The 19,614-nt window shown below is 44.1% G+C and overlaps 1 long non-coding RNA gene across 1 annotated transcript; it reads right to left on the bottom strand.

Moving 5' to 3' along the window:
* Positions 1–10,189: 10,189 nt before the first annotated feature.
* Positions 10,190–13,227, bottom strand: LOC120965917 (uncharacterized). The gene is made up of 3 exons (XR_005758891.3): positions 12,421–13,227; positions 10,678–10,861; positions 10,190–10,528 (listed from the first exon to the last, which is right to left on the bottom strand). It is a non-coding gene; the product is annotated as an uncharacterized lncRNA (long non-coding RNA).
* Between the last annotated feature and the right edge of the window lie 6,387 nt (positions 13,228–19,614).

The following is a 19,614-nucleotide window of genomic DNA, read 5'->3' as shown; positions in this document are numbered from 1 at the left end:
GCCATATGGAGGTGTGTCTTCGGCGGATCTCACAGGATTCATTTGGTGTTGGTCTATGGTGGGTCTGTTTGGATCCAGTTTTTTGTACATGTGTTTTGAGGTTGGATCCTTCTGATCTATATTTCTCTTCATCGGTGATGATTGTTGTTCTGGTGTGCCAGTCCTATGGGCCCTTAGTATGACGACTTCCTGATTGGCTAGTACAACAAGGTTCACTTAGCTCCAGTGAGGATGGGGCGATGACGATGGCGCGCCTTTGGCTCGCTTCAGTGCGTATGGTTGCCGCTAGGTGGTCTACGTATCTAGATGTGATTTTTTTTACTTCTAGTGTTCTATGTACTGCCATGCATGGTTAAGGATGAATAGATCGAAGCTTTTCCCGCAAAAAAACCCATCGACATGTTTGGTTGGCTACCTCAATGTATTGACAGTACCCCCCCACACAAAAAAAATCCTCAATACATTGGAATGCTAACATTCAATGGCTTCAAAAAATAATTGGAGTTTTGAAAGAGAGTTTGTCATCTTGCATAGTGTCCGGTGAAACTCATCAATTAGTTCATAATTGACACTGCATTGGTACTGTGGTATTATCCGCTAGCCCGTCTAGTTTGCATCCCTACTTGGGCCCTACATAGAAGCTTTTTGGAAAAGGTGAAATTGGCTATTTATCCAGATACCGACTTAGATAATATATCCAAAGTTGGTTGTCTATGGGGTGTGATGAGATCGAAAGGAATGCATGAACACATGGGGGTAGGTGTGGAGAAGATAATGTAGGCCTGCTGATTGGAGCAGGAACACTTTATGTTTAGGGGACCTAGAGAAACATATTGAGAAGATTAGAAGGAGCCCCATTGATGTTGTAGATGGAAGCAGGAGGAGAAGCCTGCTGACGCCATGGTGGACTAGTGTTCGGGAGTGGGAGTTGGGGCCGGTGGTGGTTCTGCTCGAAGGAAGTGAGCCTCCTATGAGGATAAAGCAGAGATGGAGTTGCAATGCCCGTGACCCACTGCCACATGTTGTTCGTGGGAGGCGGCGGAAAAGACCGCAAGATCACCCGGATGAAGGGAATCAATTTCCTTGCTAAAACTTGCCCACTCTTAATTTCGTTAGTTGCTAGATCTTGATACAATTTCAATTAATTAAATATAACTTGTCAACAGTGTGAGTGCCTTGGGGATTCTTCCTCGTGGATGATATTGTTGGAAATATGAGCAATTTACCATATGATTTTATTAACGGAAATCCTAGATAAAGCATGACTAAAGTAGCAGAGATAAAGCAAGTCATGCGATCTGACAAAGAGAAGGTAGATAACATCTGCAAATATAAACTAGAACCGAACATCTGTAGAGTAGACAGTAGACCAAGTAGCATATATGAAGTAAAACCTATCATGTGTAGGGCAAGGACTAGAACAAGGAACTGCGGCAGAACCTCTAACAGGAAAAACAAGAACACGTACGGGACAGCAGCTGCAACAGTAGCACTGGACTTGGGGTCGGTGTCCTCGGTAGCCATGTCGTGGAGGAGGTTGTCGACGTCGGGGAAGTAGTCGTCGTCGGGGAAGTAGTTGTCGGAGTCCGGGGTGTCCGTGACGAAGAAGTCAGTAGTCGCGCAGAGCGCTCCCCAAAAACCTTATCACCCTTCTCCCGTACAGGACTCAAAGAGGTGCGGTTTCGGAGGCCTACTGTCCCGACCTGCGGTGCACGCCGCAAGCCGGGATGAGGAAGATCGTAGCAGCAGCGCAGTGTTCAGGAACCGGTGGCGAGAGGAAGAATGAGTTCTGGTACGTCTCTCTGAGAGGAGCGACCTCCCTTTTATAGGCGCAAGAGAAGGAGGCGAGAGGCTGCGTCGGGAGCTGAAGGGAACGAGGGAGATGAAACAAACAGATAGCAGCCGAAGGGTGCAACATTCGTATTTAATATCCACTACAGCAAAAACTTTCCAGCTCCCGAGTGACCTTTCGTATACCCGTAGTGCGTGGCAAAAATTTAGACATCGGCTCGGCTCATTCCCGCAACCCGCGGCGCAGCGCGGCGTGACGAGGCGGGCAGCGGAGGAGGAGCGTGCGTGGATGCCCCTCTTGTTCTCATGCTCATACATATGGGGAAAGAACCTCCCTTATAAAGAGGTCCAACTCCCTCTAAACTAGCAATGTGGGACTAAACTTTAGTAGTGTCCCTTTCCTTGCACGAATGGGCTAAGTGGGCCTCTAGGATTTATTAGGAATTTTTGAAATTTTTATTGGGCTAGGCCCATAAATAGATAAAATTCCAGCAATCCCCCACCAGATCCTAGAGGCACATAGAATTTGCCTTTAGTTCCAAAACACTGTTTTATATACCGGTACTGCAGTGGAGACTGTTAAGTTGAACTTCCACCTAGAACTCTATGCTACACTAGTAAGCAACTTGAACAGTGGACTGGGCCTTGATCTGCAAGTTTTCTGCGAATCTAGCTTCACATAAAGCCTTGACCGATACGTGGCTACCGTGGGTCTTCCCCGCGAGTGGAGCTTATGCGTCATACTCCGAAACCTTTCATGAGTTTACTAGAGAGAACCCTACTCTCATAGATTGAGACGTTTAACAATCAGACTCATATAGGTGTGTTCTTCAAAAGATGTTCTGCAGGACAACATCTCTGCTTAAATGAGCCACTTAGAACACATTAAGATATACATCAACCTGCCATACAGTTTTAGGAGAGTATTGCATCTTCATGGAGTGGTATTGTTAATAGTAAGGATACTCTCCTCTCAGTTGATCAACAACTTGTCTTCCACATCTAATTCACGGGATCTCCGATCACAAAGAATAGGTTACCACTGTGAACAACTCATATTGTGGGTCTCATACCCATCTCCCTCGATGCATTATCTATCACATTACGTGATAGACCCTTAGTAAAAGGATCTGCCAGATTTTTAGACGTTTGGATATAATCCAATGCAATAACGCCGGAGTTTCTCATTTTCCTGACAGACTTTAACCTTCTCTGAACGTGTCTTGATGACTTCATGTTATCCTTTGAGCTGCTCACTTTCGTGATCACAGTTTGATTGCCGCAGTTCATAAGGATACCCGGTACAGGTTTCTCAACAACTGGCAAGTCATTCAAGAGCCGGCGAAGCCAATCTGCTTCGACCGTAGCTGTATCTAGTGTTGTGAGTTCTGCTTCCATTGTTGACCTCGTTAAGATGGTCTGCTTACAAGACTTCCAAGAAACAGCGCCACCTCCATGAGTGAATACATAACCGCTCGTGGCCTTTATCTCATCAGCATCTGAGATCCAGTTTGAGTCACTATACCATTCAAGCACCTTTGGGTGCCCAGTGTAGTGAATTCCATAATTCGCAGTGCCTTTCAAATAACGCAAAACTCTCTCTAGAGCTTTCCAATGCATATCTCCTGGTTTTGAGACAAACCGACTCAGTTTGCTAACAGCAAAAGAGATGTCAGGTCTTGTAGCACTGGCTAAGTACATAAGCGAGCCAATAATCTGAGAATATTTCAATTGATCTCTAGCAATTCTTCGATTCTTTCGAAGTAACACACTCGCATCATATGGTGTTGGAGAGGGCTTGCAGTCACTATAGCCAAAGCGACTCAAGATCTTTTCCACATGGTGAGATTGAAGCAATGTAATCCCACCATCATCGTCTCTCAACAACTTGATGTTCAAAATGACATCAGCCACTCCTAAATCCTTCATCTCAAAACAACGAGATAGGAAATCCTTGACCTCCTTAATAACATTCAGATTTGTTCCGAAAATCAGTATGTCATCAACATACAAGCAAAGAATAACTCCTTCGCCCCCACCATGGCGATAGTACACACATTTATCAGCTTCGTTTACAACGAAGCCTGCAGCGGTTAAAGTTCTTTCAAACTTCTCATGCCACTGTTTGGGTGCTTGCTTGAGTCCATACAAGGACTTCAGCAACTTGCACACTTTTCCTTCCTGACCATCTAGTACAAACCCATCTGGTTGTTCCATATAAATTTCCTCGTCCAACTCTCCATTTAGGAAAGCAGTCTTAACATCCATTTGATGAACAAGAAGACCATGTGAGGCAGCTAGTGAAAGTAGAACTCGAATAGTGGTCAGTCGAGCCACAGGTGAGTAAGTATCGAAGAAGTCTTCACCTTCCTTTTGGGTATAACCCTTAGCCACGAGCCGAGCCTTGTACTTTTCAATAGTACCATCAGGCCTAAGCTTCTTCTTGAATACCCATTTGCATCCTATAGGTTTGCACCCATAAGGACGATCAGTTATCTCCCAAGTTTCATTCGCCAAGATGGAATCCATCTCGCTACGAACCGCTCAGATGCATAGGCCTCTGAAATAGAACTGGGAGTGTCATCTATGAGATACACAAGAAAATCATCACCAAAGGACTTTGCAATCCTCTGTCTCTTGCTCCTAGTAGGAACTTCATTGTTCTCCTCCACAGAATTTCCAAAGTGTTCCATCGAAATGGCAGGTTCGGTAATTGTAACTAGTTCCTGATTCGATGAACTAGGTATCTCCTGATTAGACGAGGTAGACATATCCTTCATGGGAAAGATATCTTCAAAGAAAGTCGCATCATTCGACTCCATGATCGTACCGACATGCATGTCAGGTACCTCAGATTTTACAACCAAGAATCTATAGCCAATGCTATGAAAATCATATCCCAGGAAAACACAATCCACAGTCTTTGGTCCAAGCTTCCGCTTCTTCGGAATTGGAACATTGACTTTCGCCAAACAACCCCATATTCGCAGATAAGAGAGTTTTAACCTTTTCTTCTCCCATTCCTCGAATGGAGTTATCTCTTTGTTCTTTGTGGGGACTCGGTTTAGGATATGACATGCCGTCAATATCGCCTCCCCCCACCATGCCTTGGAGAGACCCGATGTGTCTAACATGGCGTTAACCAAATCAGTTAGAGTACGGTTCTTTCTTTAGGCCACCCCATTTGACTGAGGTGAGTAGGGAGGCATCCTCTCATGGATTATACCATGTTCCGCACAAAAAGCATCAAATTCATTGGAAAAATACTCTCCACCACGGTCGGACCTAAGCCTCTTGATTTTTCAATCAAGTTGGTTTTCCACTTCAGCTTTATAGATCTTGAAAAAGTTCAAAGCCTCATCCTTAGATTTCAGAAGATACACACGGCAGTATCTAGTGGAGTCGTCAATTAATGTCATGAAATATTTCTTTCCACCTTTTGTCAAAACACCATTCATTTCACATAGATCTGAATGTATGAGCTTGAGTGGTGCAAGATTTCTCGTTTCCGCAGTCGTGTGAGACTTACGAGGTAGCTTAGCTTGCACACACACTTGACACTTAGATCCCTTGAGAGTGGTGAAACTAGGGATTAAGTTCAACTTCGCTAGTCGCGACATGCAACCAAAGTTAACATGACAAAGACGTGAATGCCACACATTTGATTCACTATTGTTGCAAATATGATTAACAACTTTATTGCAAACGTCTGATAAGGATAAACGAAATAGGCCTCCTGACTCATAGCCTTTACCAACGAAGGTTCCATACTTGGATATTACAAATTTATTCGACTCAAAGACAAGCTTGTAGCCATATCTACACAGAAGAGATCCGCTAACAAGATTTTTATTGACGGAGGGGACATAATGCACGTTCTTCAGCCGCACGATCTTCCCCGAAGTAAACTTCAGATCGACCGTGCCAACACCATGAACAGAAGCACTTGAACCGTTGCCCATCAGCACGGTTGAAGTCCCTGCGGTCCAGCATCCTTTATGTCAGTGTCTCCAATGACAACATTAGCGGTCTTGCCGCCTTTCCCAGGATGACGCTTGTCATAGCGATTAGGGCAACTAGGAGCCCAATGATCAGGATCCCCACACACATGACAAGCACCTTTCTTCTTGTCATTCTTCTTCTTGAAGTTCGTGTGTTGCACAGCCTTGTTCTTCCCATCAAACTTTGCTTTACCATCAAACTTGCCCTTGTTCTTGAACTTGTGGGGCTGGAAGTTCTTCTTCTGTACCAGATTGGCACTAGATCCTCCCTCAATACCTCGAGCACGTGTGTCCTTTGCTCTCGCCTTTTCTTCCACATCAAGAGTGCCAATGAGATCTGGAACGGAAAACTCCTGCCTCTTATGCTTCAGTAAGGTAGCAAAGTTCCTCCATGAAGGAGGAAGCTCATTGATGATACCTCCGGCAACAAACTTGTCCGGTAGCATACAACTAAAGTGCTCAAGTTCTCTAGCAAATGACTGTATCTCATGAGCTTGCTCAACCACGGAGCACTCTTCAGTCATCCTGTAATCATAGAATTGCTCCATGATGTACAGCTCAGTGCCAGCATCCGAGACCCCAAACTTGGCCTCGAGTGCATCCCACATATCTTTTCCATTATCAATTGACGCATAAGCATCAACTATGTTCTCACCAAGAACACTCAAGAGAGCAGCCTTAAACAGAGTATCCATTTTCTGAAAAGCTTGTGCCTGTTGAGCATCAAGCTCTCCGTCAGGTTTGCCAAGAGTGGCGTCATAGCAACTCATGGTTTGAAACCATAAGACTACTCTCACGCACCACCTCTTATAGTGGATACCCTCAAACATAGGAGGTCTCATGGAAGCAGCAAAACCACTTGGTGTAAATTGCCTATAATAAGGTTTTTGGATTGTTGGAAATATGAGCAATTTACCATATGATTTTATTAACGGAAATACTAGATAAAGCATGACTAAAGTAGTAGAGATAAAGCAAGTCATGCGATCTGACAAAGAGAAGGTAGATAACATCTGCAAATATAAACTAGAACCGAACATCTCTAGAGTAGACAGTAGACCAAGTAGCATATATGAAGTAGAACCTATCATGTGTAGGGCAAGGACTAGAACAAGGAACTGTGGCAGAACCTCTAACAGGAAAAACAAGAACATGTACGGGACAACAGCTGCAACAGTAGCACTGGACTTGGGGTCGGTGTCCTCGGTAGCCATGTCGTGGAGGAGGTTGTCGACGTTGGGGAAGTAGTCGTCGTCGGGGAAGTAGTCGTCGGAGTCCGGGGTGTCCGTGACGAAGAAGTCAGTAGTCGCGCAGAGCGCTCCCCAAAAACCTTATCACCCTTCTCCCGTACAAGACTCAAAGAGGTGCGGTTTCGGAGGCCTACTGTCCCGACCTGCGGTGCACGCCGCAAGCCGGGATGAGGAAGATCGTAGCAGCAGCGCAGTGTTCAGGAACCGGTGGTGAGAGGAAGAATGAGTTCTGGTACGTCTCTCTGAGAGGAGCGACCTCCCTTTTATAGGCGCAAGAGAAGGAGGCGAGAGGCTATGTCGGGAGCTGAAGGGAACGAGGGAGATGAAACGAACAGATAGCAGCCGAAGGGTGCAGCATTCGTATTCAATATCCACTACAGCAAAAACTTTCCGGCTCCCGAGTGACCTTTCGTATACCCGGCGCGTCGTGACGAGGCGTGGCGAGGCGGGCGGCGGAGGAGGAGCGCGCGTGGATGTCCCTCTTGTTCTCATGCTCATACATATGGGGAAATAACCTCCCTTATAAAGAGGTCCAACTCCCTCTAAACTAGCAATGTGGGACTAAACTTTAGTAGTGTCCCTTGCCTTGCACGAATGGGCTAAGTGGGCCTCTAAGATTTATTAGGAATTTCTGAAATTGTTATTGGGCTAGGCCCATAAATAGATAAAATTCCAGCAGATATGTGGGGGAATAAAGGCGTATTGATTGATGGATATGATAGGTGGTTCTTTTACGCGCTCTCTTACCTTATTTTTGGTAGACGCAAGTTGTAGCGTGTTTTTATAGAATGCTTAGTGTCGCTCACGTGATATATCCCTTTTTCCATCATTCCTTGAGAATGATGCATAAGTAGATAGATCTGATGTAAGTCTTGCAGAGCATGTCATGTATCCAACTTGTTTTATTTATTTCTCTTTGCCTCCGGTTGTAGCAAATCAGATGGTGGCATTTCAGGATTATGCTTGTTGAATGTTGATGGACGATGTTAGCCGGTTATCCCACATATAGCCTGAGGAGAGATATGGACACGCTTTGCTTTTCCTTAAGCATTCTTAAAGCAATTTGTTAAACTTACATGTCAAAGGTATAATTCACTTTCGTTAATTGTATGAGTTGTATCTTGGTCAAAAAACCCTTGTTGTATGCATTTGTTAAAATTGACTTGCCAGAATTGTACTCCCTTCGTCCCATAATGTAAGACTTTTTTACACTACATTATGGGACGGAGGGAGTAGTACATGTTGTTGTTGCGGATTCTTTTGTGAATTATGTTTTGATACCTATGTTTCCACCCGCATAGCATGCATGTTGCCATGTGCATGTTGTGTAAAGTGGCTCTCAGGATTGATATTATGCGAAGGCTAGAGAAACTGATAGATGTGTGTAGTACCAGTCTTGGGATACTACATTCCTAATCATTGACGGACTGAGTGATAATATTGACTAGTAGAGTGCCCGTGCGTTGCCACGGGCCTTAAAAAAATTAAGAACATTCTTTTGTTGATATTGGGTTATTCATAGCATTAGTATGTCTTCCTATTCATTGTGGGTTGGTTGTTACTGATTGCATATCAAATTTCAAAATTTCGCACGTATAGAAAAGATAGCCAATAACATACAATGCAAAAAACAACAATTGAAATCCTCTTCACTTGTAATCTATTTCGATAAAAATGTAATTCACTAACATATACTGTCAGATCTAATGCAGAAAATAAAGAAAGTGGTACAAAAACATAGAACTCGGTATTGTGCATTACAAATGATAGGTGACACATGGATGGCTTTTTATGCTTAAGACCAATCATCCCATGAAAGAATACAGGCTGCGACACATACCTAACCATTTAGAACCATGGCATCACAAAATATTTTAACATTCCCCCATCTACGATTCAAAGCTTGGACAGGCCCCATCTACTTTTCTTGGCTCAGAAGGACTAAGGCCCCTCCAACTGCACTCAACTTATAGTATATCTCTTCTTTGAAGGCCATGAGAACAGTCATTCAGTAAGATCATTCGTGATCATAAATGGCAATTATAATAAGAGGGTGTTTGTTTCCAGGGACTTATTGGTTTAGGGACTTAAAAAAGTCCCTATAAGTCCCATCTAAACCAAACAGGAGGAACTTATAGGGACTTAAAGTGGGTATTTGGGACTTATGAAATAAGACTCTCAAGGAGAGTCTTATAGGGACTTATAGTTGTAATATGGTCTTTTAGTCCATGTTAAGTCCCAGGAACCAAACAGGTAGGGACTTATTAGGGACTTGGGACTTATAAGTTGGGACTTAAAAAAGTCCTAGGACTTATGAACCAAACAGGGCCTAACTTTGCATATAATTTTTTACAGTAGGCTTTTAACCTAGTGTTTTCCTAAAAAAGATACTTAAGTGAATAAAGCATTGCTCGAGATAACATTGTGAGTTGGTTCGTGCTAAGATCATGCGAACTTTCACAAGGATGTCGACAACGACAACCTCATCTAGTAGATTCTCAAGGAAAAAATATCCTATTCCACACATATACCAAACCTATATTATTTTTTAGTATTAATTAAGGCTTGAGATTCAACTTTGGCTTATATTTTGTTCAATCTGTAATTCCGTATACATGGAAGAATATTGCATTTACAAATCAGAACTTTCTCATTATTAGCAGCAAATATTTTCCGTACAAAATTAAACAAGTCAAACTCTCGGCATGAAATTATGTGTTGGGTCTTGCTTTATTCAGCAAGCTACCATCGACCATATTGAAGTCCATAACAAAAAGACACAAACTATCATGTTAAAACAACAAAGTGAAGTTTATGGATATACGATATTTCTCATTACAATTAATGCCACTAAATTTATTGATCCATCAAAATCATGCATAATTACAAAATAAAATTAATCTGAGTTGAGAGGAATAAGGAAGGATCAAACAAAAGAATGAATGGATCGCGCACATACCGTTCATAAGTTCTTCTTTGGTTGGAAATGGAACCCAGTACGTGTCGGTGTCGCTGCAGCATTCTTCTCTTCGGTGCCGAGGAACCCCATTTGGCCATTACCTCCGGTGCCACCCTGAACATCTTCTATAACATGTCCGCTTCCACCACTGACGTCTTCTTCGCCAGCTCAGTCACGAAGCCCTGTCCACCATGTTTCATTTTGTATTACATTACTCTCACATATGACACATAGTACTATTCAACCATGCATATCAGTGAAAATATCGGAATGGATCTCTAGTACAACAATAACTACACACTTTTTCTAGAGTGACTTATATGCTTGCTACAACTATCTTCTACACACCACCCTTGCAGCAGAATCAGCTGCGGTCTCAGGTTCCTTCTCTCACTAACCACCTGTGTCACAATTTTGTTGTGGTTATTCTGAATAGTTGTCGCTGTCTGCCTCTCTGAGACTTGTGCGTGAGAAGAGGCCACCCCATTGAACACGCATTGTTATACGCCAGGCAAGAAATCTCCGCACTGCACCATGCACCGCCGACCACAATGTCAAGTCCATGATCAAAATTAAGAAGTGTTCTTGGCTTCCAGCCTTGGCCAAAAACTGCCACCAGAACGCCGTGTGGTCTCTCAAGAGGCGGGAAAGATTCTGGGGAAGCACCAGGACATACCTTGTACAACTCGGTGGTCGTGGTGGGTGGCGTTGATCTCGTCGCCCCCTAGCAATGGCTCCGTGGAGGGTTAGGGATTTTTTGGAGCGTGCTTTTCCATTGGATGAGATGTGTGCCTCCCTCCGGTGAGCTTGCGATAATGCGCTCGTGACCGTCGTCCTCCACGCGTCATTGCCACATGAAACTGAATGAAGAAACATTAAGCATATTGCTTCATGAAAAATCAAATACTATTGCAACTAAATATATAACGCATTAATGAGAGTTTCGAGGTTCTTGTGTGTATAGTCAGCCGGCAATAAGGTACAAATATGTTCTTCTTTCATCAGTTTTATGTTTGTAGCACCGACAATACTTTTAAGCCACTGACTATTATAATCTATGAGAGAAACCTCCTGAGCAAACAAACTCGAGCCATGTGAGTCTATTTTATTTTTTATTTTGCAAGAAACCATGTAAAGTCCATTAATATTTGATAGATGAAAAATTGGAAACTAAACATTAACATATTCTAGGGGACCAACACAAGTGAGATATGTGGCCAGTGGTAAAGAATATTTACCACACTCACAACATAAACAAAATTGTTCAACCTGATGTAACATGAAATTATCGGCGTGGACGAGGTCTGTTCAAATTTTCCTAAAGCACAAATTCAAAGTCCTAGTATACTGCTTACTGGAGAAATTATAATATTAGATTATTCTATAATTAAGGCATGTAAAGGTCGGAACACGTTGAATAAATGTCACTTTAAACAAATAGCCTTGATTTTTTCTATAGTTAATTGTCCGTGCGTTGCAACAGAGACATACATATTTGAGTGGCTCAATGACAATTGTCCTGTAAATCTCCCCTCCCTCTCTGATCTTCCTCTCTCTACATATATGCCCATCTCCCTTCCTTTGATCTCCCTCTCTCTACATATATCGCCATCTTCCTTCCTCCGCTCTCCCTTCCTTCCACCCTCTCTCGCTCATTGTAGGCGTCACAGTGAGATGGATCATAGACCGATCTTGCATGAAAAGAAGAGGAAAACTATGGGAAAATAGAGGAACCGCAATGAATCTTGTTCACATACATTTGGTGTGTAGATGGATGGTTGCGACAGTGCAACAACAACGCATGCCAGCATCAAACGGAATATTTCTTACGACGATCGCTTGCAAGACTCGGTAGGGCGGAGGAGCCTTGGTGTTGATGGCTACGGTCTGTGTCGGCTACGTACTTTCCGTTAGGCATGTACGTACGCAGTGGTCGCTAAATGTGCACATTCAGCTCAGAATTCAAGAATCAAGAAATTGTATTACTAATAAAGACTAAATGTGCACATTCCAATGATGAACTACAAGGATGCTACTACAACAGAATCGATATTAAATCGGAATTACAAATAATATAATATAGACCCAAAACTTGTATTACTAATAAAGACTAAATGTGCACATTCCAATGATGAACTACAAGGATGCTACTACAACAGAATCGCTATTAAATCGGAATTACAAATAATATAATATAGACCCAAAACTTGTATCTCCAATAAATCCAAGTAAAATGATATAGAAGACTGAAGAAATTACTGTTATAAGCACTCTTCGAAAGTTCAGAACCAGATACTTGCTAAACTTTGTAAGTTCTTAAACTGTAGAAATCTAGGGTCCTAGATCTTTTTTGTTGGCCAACACAAACAATCTGCAAACTTAATATAAAAGAATGCAAAGAGAAGAAGAAAAGGCAAACCTTATGTGTGAATCAATGGATTGTGTGCCCGGCGGCCAAGCCACAACCATCCACGCAGATGAGCCTCGTCCAAATTCTTGTACTGTACATTATACGTCCGTTCCATCACGATTGGAACATCCAGACATCAAATAAATGCCAGCCAGCGAGATCCCTAGCCCTCACCGAGCCGACTGCATCATCACCGTGATCCAGCCAAGGAGCCGCCACGCTTGGAAGGGGAAGGACCACGCCGACGCCATCGACGCAGATGAGTAGCGCGCGGCCTGCCCCCACGGGTCCCGTCGCAGAAGATGCCGACGGGAACAGGGACCTGGCCGACATCACCTCAATCATCCCGGACACAGTGTGCCCGGATGGCCGCCTTGGGGGATGGCTGCCACAACAGCGATTCATGCAGAGACGGAAGACGGGGCGCGACAGCGGAGCTGGGAGAGATAGAAGACCGCGGGGCAGCCTGGGGAGGGGGGGCGGCGGCGGCCCTCGATCCGGAAAGAGGAAACGTGAGGCGGGAGGCCCTGACGTACCTGGGGTTGAAACCGCCCTGCCCTGGAGGTGGCGCCGGTGTCTCCCCTCGGACGTCGTCGACAACGTCTCCTCTGGTACTTCGGCGGGGGCGATTCCGTACCACGGCGGCAGCGAGAGGCGCCGCTCCCGGAGGTCGGTAGCGGCGATGCCGTACGTGGGCGGCAGGGAGATCAAACAAGATCGCGGCAGATTGTATGTCGGCGGCGGCAACGAAGCTGGGACTTCGATGGGATCGAGGGGAGCGGGTTTTCTGCGGTGGTGGGATTTTTTGGTGCGTTCGTATGGAGGACTGGAGACGAAACAACCAACGAAAAAAAACGGACGAAAGTGGTGGGACAAAAATTAACCGATGGAAACTACCAAATGAGACATTAGGAGTAGAGATGGGTCTGATGTCGATTGGCACGTGGCGTGCTTGGGAAGTGGCAGACGCCTAGCGTCACTTTGGTTGAACGACTCTAATTATATATTCTCTCTGTAGACAATTCTAAAACATCTAATTCAGACCGAGGTAATATCTTTATTTTATGAGAGGGTAGTCCTTTTTGAAAGCTACAAGATCCATGAGTAGTTGAAAGCCCTAATCTGTCCCCGCCAAAAAAAAACACACTCTAATCTGTCCTAGTGTTGAAAGTTCACGTTCAGATTTTGGGAAGTTTACCCTAGATTTCTTTTTTCTTGGAATGTTTCTGCGGGTACGGCCTGAACTAGTAGAAACAGAGGCTTCCATACACCCCCATTAGTCCCTAAAATAATCGAACCGCGACAAAAGGGGTCTTTAGTCGCGGTTCGGGAGGAGACCCGCGACCAACTATCTGGGCCCAGCGCGCTCGGTCGACAGCTGGCGGACGGGAGGGGCTTTAGTCCCGGTTGGCCTGGCCAACCGGGACTAAAGGTCCTCAGGCTGGCCCGAAGGCCTTTAGTCGCGGTTGGCCAGGCCAACCGGGACTAAAGGCCCATCCCTATATATAGGACTCAGCTCACTTCACTTAGCCACAATTCAGAAGGGGGTGGTGGGTTTGCTTTTGGTTCCTCCTATGCACACAAGGTGTTCGATGAAATGCCCGAGAGCATGAAACAAACATGATATGAAGTGTCCGAGCCACACTTGAGCTTTCTCATTTATTTTTCCTCCGCGATCGTGGTTAGCAACTTGAACCTTTCATGTGTCATTGATAAAATATGCATGTGTGTAGTTCATTGTTTAATTTGTATTATTTCTAGCTAGTTAGTTTAACAAATGCATGATGGTTAATTATATACTTTATATAATAATAATGCAGATGAATCGGCAATGGATGTACGGTCCCCGACTCTCCGGCGAGTTCACTACGGGTTTGAAAGATTTCCTCGTAGTGGCAAATGCGAACAAGCAGCGAGGTTTTATTATCTGTCCATGTGCTGTCTGTAAGAATCAGAAGGGTTACTCCTCCTCAAGAGACGTTCACATGCACCTGCTTCGGCACGGTTTCATGCGAAGCTATAATTGTTGGACCAAGCATGGAGAAAGAGGGGTTAGAATGGAAGAAGATGAAGAAGGGGATGATATCGATGACAACTATCATGATCATTTCGGTGATACTTTCATGGAGGATGATGCTGAAGGTGGGGAAGGGTTAGGTGAAGGTGAAGAAGAGGCACATGATGAGCCCGCTGATGATCTTGGTCGGACCATTGCTGATGCACGGAGACGCTGCGAAACTGACAAGGAGAGGGAGAATTTGGATCGCATGTTAGAGGATCACAAAAAGTCGTTGTATCCAGGATGCGATAATAGTCTGAAAAAGCTGGGCTGCACACTGGATTTGCTAAAATGGAAGGCACAGAAAGGTGTAGCTGACTCATCATTTGAAAATTTGCTGAAAATGTTGAAGAATATGTTTCCGAAGAATAACGAGTTGCCCGCCAGTACGTACGAAGCAAAGAAGGTTGTCTGCCCTCTAGGTTTATAGGTTCTGAAGATACATGCATGCATTAACGACTGCATCCTCTACCGCGGTGAATACGAGAATTTGAATGAATGCCCTGTATGCACTGCATTGCGTTACAAGATCAGAGGCGATGACCCTAGTGACGATGTTGAGGGCGAGAAACCCAGGAAGAGGGTTCCCGCCAAGGTGATGTGGTATGCTCCTATAATACCACGGTTGAAACGTCTGTTCAGGAACAAAAAGCATGCCAAGTCGTTGCGATGGCACAAAGAGGACCGTAAGTCCGACGGGGAGTTGAGACACACCGCTGATGGAACGCAATGGAGAAAGATCGACAGAGTGTTCAAAGATTTTGCAGCTGACGCAAGGAACATAAGATTTGGTCTAAGTACTGATGGCATGAATCCTTTTGGTGAGCAGAGCTCCAGCCATAGCACCTGGCCCGTGACTCTATGCATCTACAACCTTCCTCCTTGGTTGTGCATGAAGCGGAAGTTCATTATGATGCCAGTGCTCATCCAAGGTCCAAAGCAACCCGGGAACGACATCGATGTGTACCTAAGGCCATTAGTTGATGAACTTTTACAGTTGTGGAGCAGACCTGGTGTACGTGTCTGGGATGAGCACAAAGAAGAGGAATTTGACCTACGAGCGTTGCTTTTTGTAACCATCAACGATTGGCCTGCTCTCAGTAACCTTTCGGGACAGACAAATAAGGGATACAATGCATGCACACACTGCTTACATGAGACTGAAAGTGTACGTTTGGGTAATTGTAAGAAGAACGTGTACCTGGGTCATCGTCGATTTCTTCCCCGAAATCATAACGTAAGAAAGAAAGGCAAGCATTTCAACGGCAAGGCAGATCACCGGCCGAAGCCTGCGGAACGTACTGGTGCTGAGATATTTGATATGGTCAAGGATTTGAAAGTCATCTTTGGAAAGGGTCCTGGCGGACAATCAGTTCCGCGGGGAGTTGACGGGCACACACCCATGTGGAAGAAGAAATCTATATTTTGGGAGCTAGAATATTGGAAAGTCCTAGATGTCCGCTCTGCAATCGACGTGATGCATGTTACGAAGAATATTTGCGTGAACCTGCTAAGCTTCTTGGGCGTGTATGGGAAGACAAATGATACAAAGGAAGCACGACAGGACCAGCAACTTTTGAAAGACCCAGATGACCGGCATCCGGAATGGTTTCAAGGTCGTGCCAGCTACGCTCTTACCAAAGAAGAGAAGGTCATTTTTTTGAATGCCTGAGCAGTATGAAGGTCCCGTCTGGCTTCTCGTCGAATATAAAGGGAATAATAAACATGGCGGACAAAAAGTTCCAAAACCTGAAGTCTCACGACTGCCACGTGATTATGACGCAATTGCTTCCGATTGCTTTGAGGGGGCTCCTACCGGAAAATGTTCGAGTAGCCATTGTGAAGCTATGTGCATTCCTCAATGCAATCTCTCAGAAGGTAATCAATCCAGAAGATCTACCACGGTTACAGAACGATGTGGTCCAATGCCTTGTCAGTTTCGAGTTGGTGTTCCCACCATCCTTCTTCGATATTATGACGCACCTCCTGCTCCACCTAGTCGAAGAGATTTCCATTCTCGGTCCTGTATTTCTACACAATATGTTCCCCTTTGAGAGGTTCATGGGAGTATTAAAGAAATATGTTCGTAACCGTGCTAGGCCAGAAGGAAGCATCGTCAAGGGCTATGGAAATGAGGAGGTAATTGAGTTCTGTATTGACTATGTTCCTGACCTTAAGCCGATTGGTATTCCTCAATCGCGGCACGAGGGGAGACTAAGTGGAAAAGGCACGATCGGAAGGAAATCAACGATATGTATGGACGGTCATTCTATGACTGAAGCACACCACACAGTTATGCAAAATTCCAGCTTGGTGGCTCCGTACTTCGAGCAACACAAGAATATTTTACGCTCGGACAACCCGGGGAAGCCTGAATCCTAGATTAGAAAGGCCCACATGGAGACTTTCGGTAGTTGGTTGCGAAAACATTTAATGAATGACAATGATGTTGGAGATCAGCTGTACATGTTGGCCAAGACACCATCTTCGACTATAACGACTTTCCAAGGGTACGAGATAAATGGGAATACATTTTACACCATCGCCCAAGATAAAAAGAGCACCAACCAAAACAGCGGTGTCCGCTTTGATGCAGCAACCGAGAATGGGCAAAAGGTCACATATTATGGTTACATAGAGGAGATATGGGAACTTGACTATGGACCCTCCTTTAAGGTCCCTTTGTTCCGGTGCAAATGGTTCAAGCTAACAGGAGGTGGGGTAAAGGTGGACGAGCAATACGGAATGACAATGGTGGATTTCAACAATCTTGGTTACCTTGACGAACCATTCGTCCTTGCCAAAGATGTCGCTCAGGTTTTTTATTTGAAGGACATGAGTAGCAAACCGAGGAAACGGAAAGATAAGAAAACAATCAGTACATCATGCGATGATCCAAAGCGCCACATTGTTCTTTCAGGGAAAAGAAACATCGTGGGAGTGGAGGACAAGACAGACATGTCAGAATATTATAATATGTTTGGTGAAATTCCGCCCTTCAAAGTGAACACTGACCCAAGCATTAAGTTAAATGATGAGGATGCTCCATGGATACGGCACAAACGTAAGCAAGCAGGGACACAAGGGAAGAATTGATGTGTAATAATTTATTGTACCAAACTTTGTTGAATGGATCATGTGAATTAAAACCTACGATGGCGAATCCGGATGATTTGTATTTGATATATTATTTATATTTTTAAGATTTTAAAATGAATTAGTTTTATTTTATTGAATTTTTTGATATATTATTTCTATTTTTAAGATTTTAAAATGAATTAGTTTTATTTTTCTGAATTTTTTGATATATTATTTCTATTTTTAAGATTTTAAAATGAATTAGTTTTATTTTCTGGATTTTTTGATATATTATTTCTATTTTTAAGATTTTAAAATGAATTAGTTTTATTTTTTTGAATTTTTTGATATATTATTTCTATTTTTAAGATTTTAAAATGAATTAGTTTTATTTTCTGGATTTTTTGATATATTATTTCTATTTTTAAGATTTTAAAATGAATTAGTTTTATTTTTCTGAATTTTTTGATATATTATTTCTATTTTTAAGATTTTAAAATGAATTAGTTTTATTTTTCTGAATTTTTTGATATATTATTTCTATTTTCTGAAAAGTATATGAAAAAGGACCTTTAGTCGCGGTTCGTGACACGAACCGCGACTAAAGGCTCTTTCCGCGCGGGAACGAAAGCGGCGCGAAAGAACCTTTAGTCCCGCTTGGGGAGACCAACCGCGACTAAAGGTACCCTTTAGTCGCGGTTGGCGTCCCCAACTGGGACTAATGCTCTGTCTATATATACAACACTTAGTAAATTTTCCCCCACCTCCCATTCTCCTCTCGACGCCGACGCCCTGCCCCGACACCGATCGACGCCGACGCCGCCAGGCTGCTGCCCCGACGCCGATCGACGCCGACGCCCTGCCCCGACGCCGGCGCCCTGCCCCCAGTGAGCTCCGCCGCCCCCCACTTCCCCTGCCCTACGCCGCTGCCCTTGCCCTGCACTGCCGCCGCCGCCCCTGCCCTGCCCTGCGCGCCGCCGCCGCCCCTGCCCTGCCCCTGCGCGCCGCCGCCGCCCCTGCCCTTCCCCGTGCGAGCCGCCGCCGCCCCTGCCGCCGCCCGCCGCCGCCACCGCTGCCCCTGCCCCTGCGCGCTGCCGCCGCCACCGCTGCCCTTGCCCTGCCCGCCGCCCGCCGCCGCCTGCCTGCCGTCCTCCGCCTCCCGCCGCCGCCTGCCGTCCTCTGTCGCCCGCCGCCGCCTGCCGTCCTCCTCAAACAAAGAAAAGGAAGAAGAAAAGGAAGAAGAAAAGGAAAAACAAAATAAGAAAAGGAAAAAGAAAAGGAAGAAGAAAAGGAAAAAGAAAATAAGAAAAGGAAAAACAAAATAAGAAAAGGAAAAAGAAAAGGAAGAAGAAAAGGAAAAAGAAAATAAGAAAAGGAAAAACAAAATAAGAAAAGGAAAAAGAAAAGGAAGAAGAAAAGGAAAAAGAAAATAAGAAAAGGAAAAACAAAATAAGAAAAGGAAAAAGAAAAGGAAAAACAAAAGGAAGAAGAAAAGGAAGAAGAAAAGGAAAAAGAAAAGGAAGAAGAAAAGGAAAAACAAAATAAGAAAAGGAAAAAGAAAAGGAAGAAGAAAAGGAAAAAGAAAAGGAAGAAGAAAAGGAAAAACAAAATAAGAAAAGGAAAAAGAAAAGGAAGAAGAAAAGGAAGAAGAAAAGGAAGAAGAAAAGGAAAAAGAAAAGGAAGAAGAAAAGGAAGAAAAGGAAAAAGAAAAGAAAAAAGAAAAGGAAAAACAAAATACTTGGCAGTGCTCAAACAAAACTTTTATGCAAATTAGTGCTCAATAATCTGATTTTTTAATTCCTCCTCCTCTATGTCCCCTTAATCTTATTTTTTAATTCCTTTATACTTAATTAATTTTTACTACATGCAGGAGTGACATATGGCGGACGATAGAGCCGAGCCGCTTAGGGATCCGGAGGCTGAACGTTATTTAATGGGCATCATAAACAACGAGATTCCTTATGTGCCGGGCTCAGAATATGAGCAAGAAGAGGATGTAGTCTCTTCTTTTCTGAACCTTGACGGTGGAACAGACATTGTCGATGATCAAGAAGGTGAAGGAACGG

This window comes from Aegilops tauschii, chromosome 6 (genome assembly GCF_002575655.3).
Source record: "Aegilops tauschii subsp. strangulata cultivar AL8/78 chromosome 6, Aet v6.0, whole genome shotgun sequence".
Taxonomy (NCBI): Eukaryota; Viridiplantae; Streptophyta; class Magnoliopsida; order Poales; family Poaceae; genus Aegilops; species Aegilops tauschii.
This window is presented reverse-complemented; position numbering and strand designations above follow the sequence as displayed.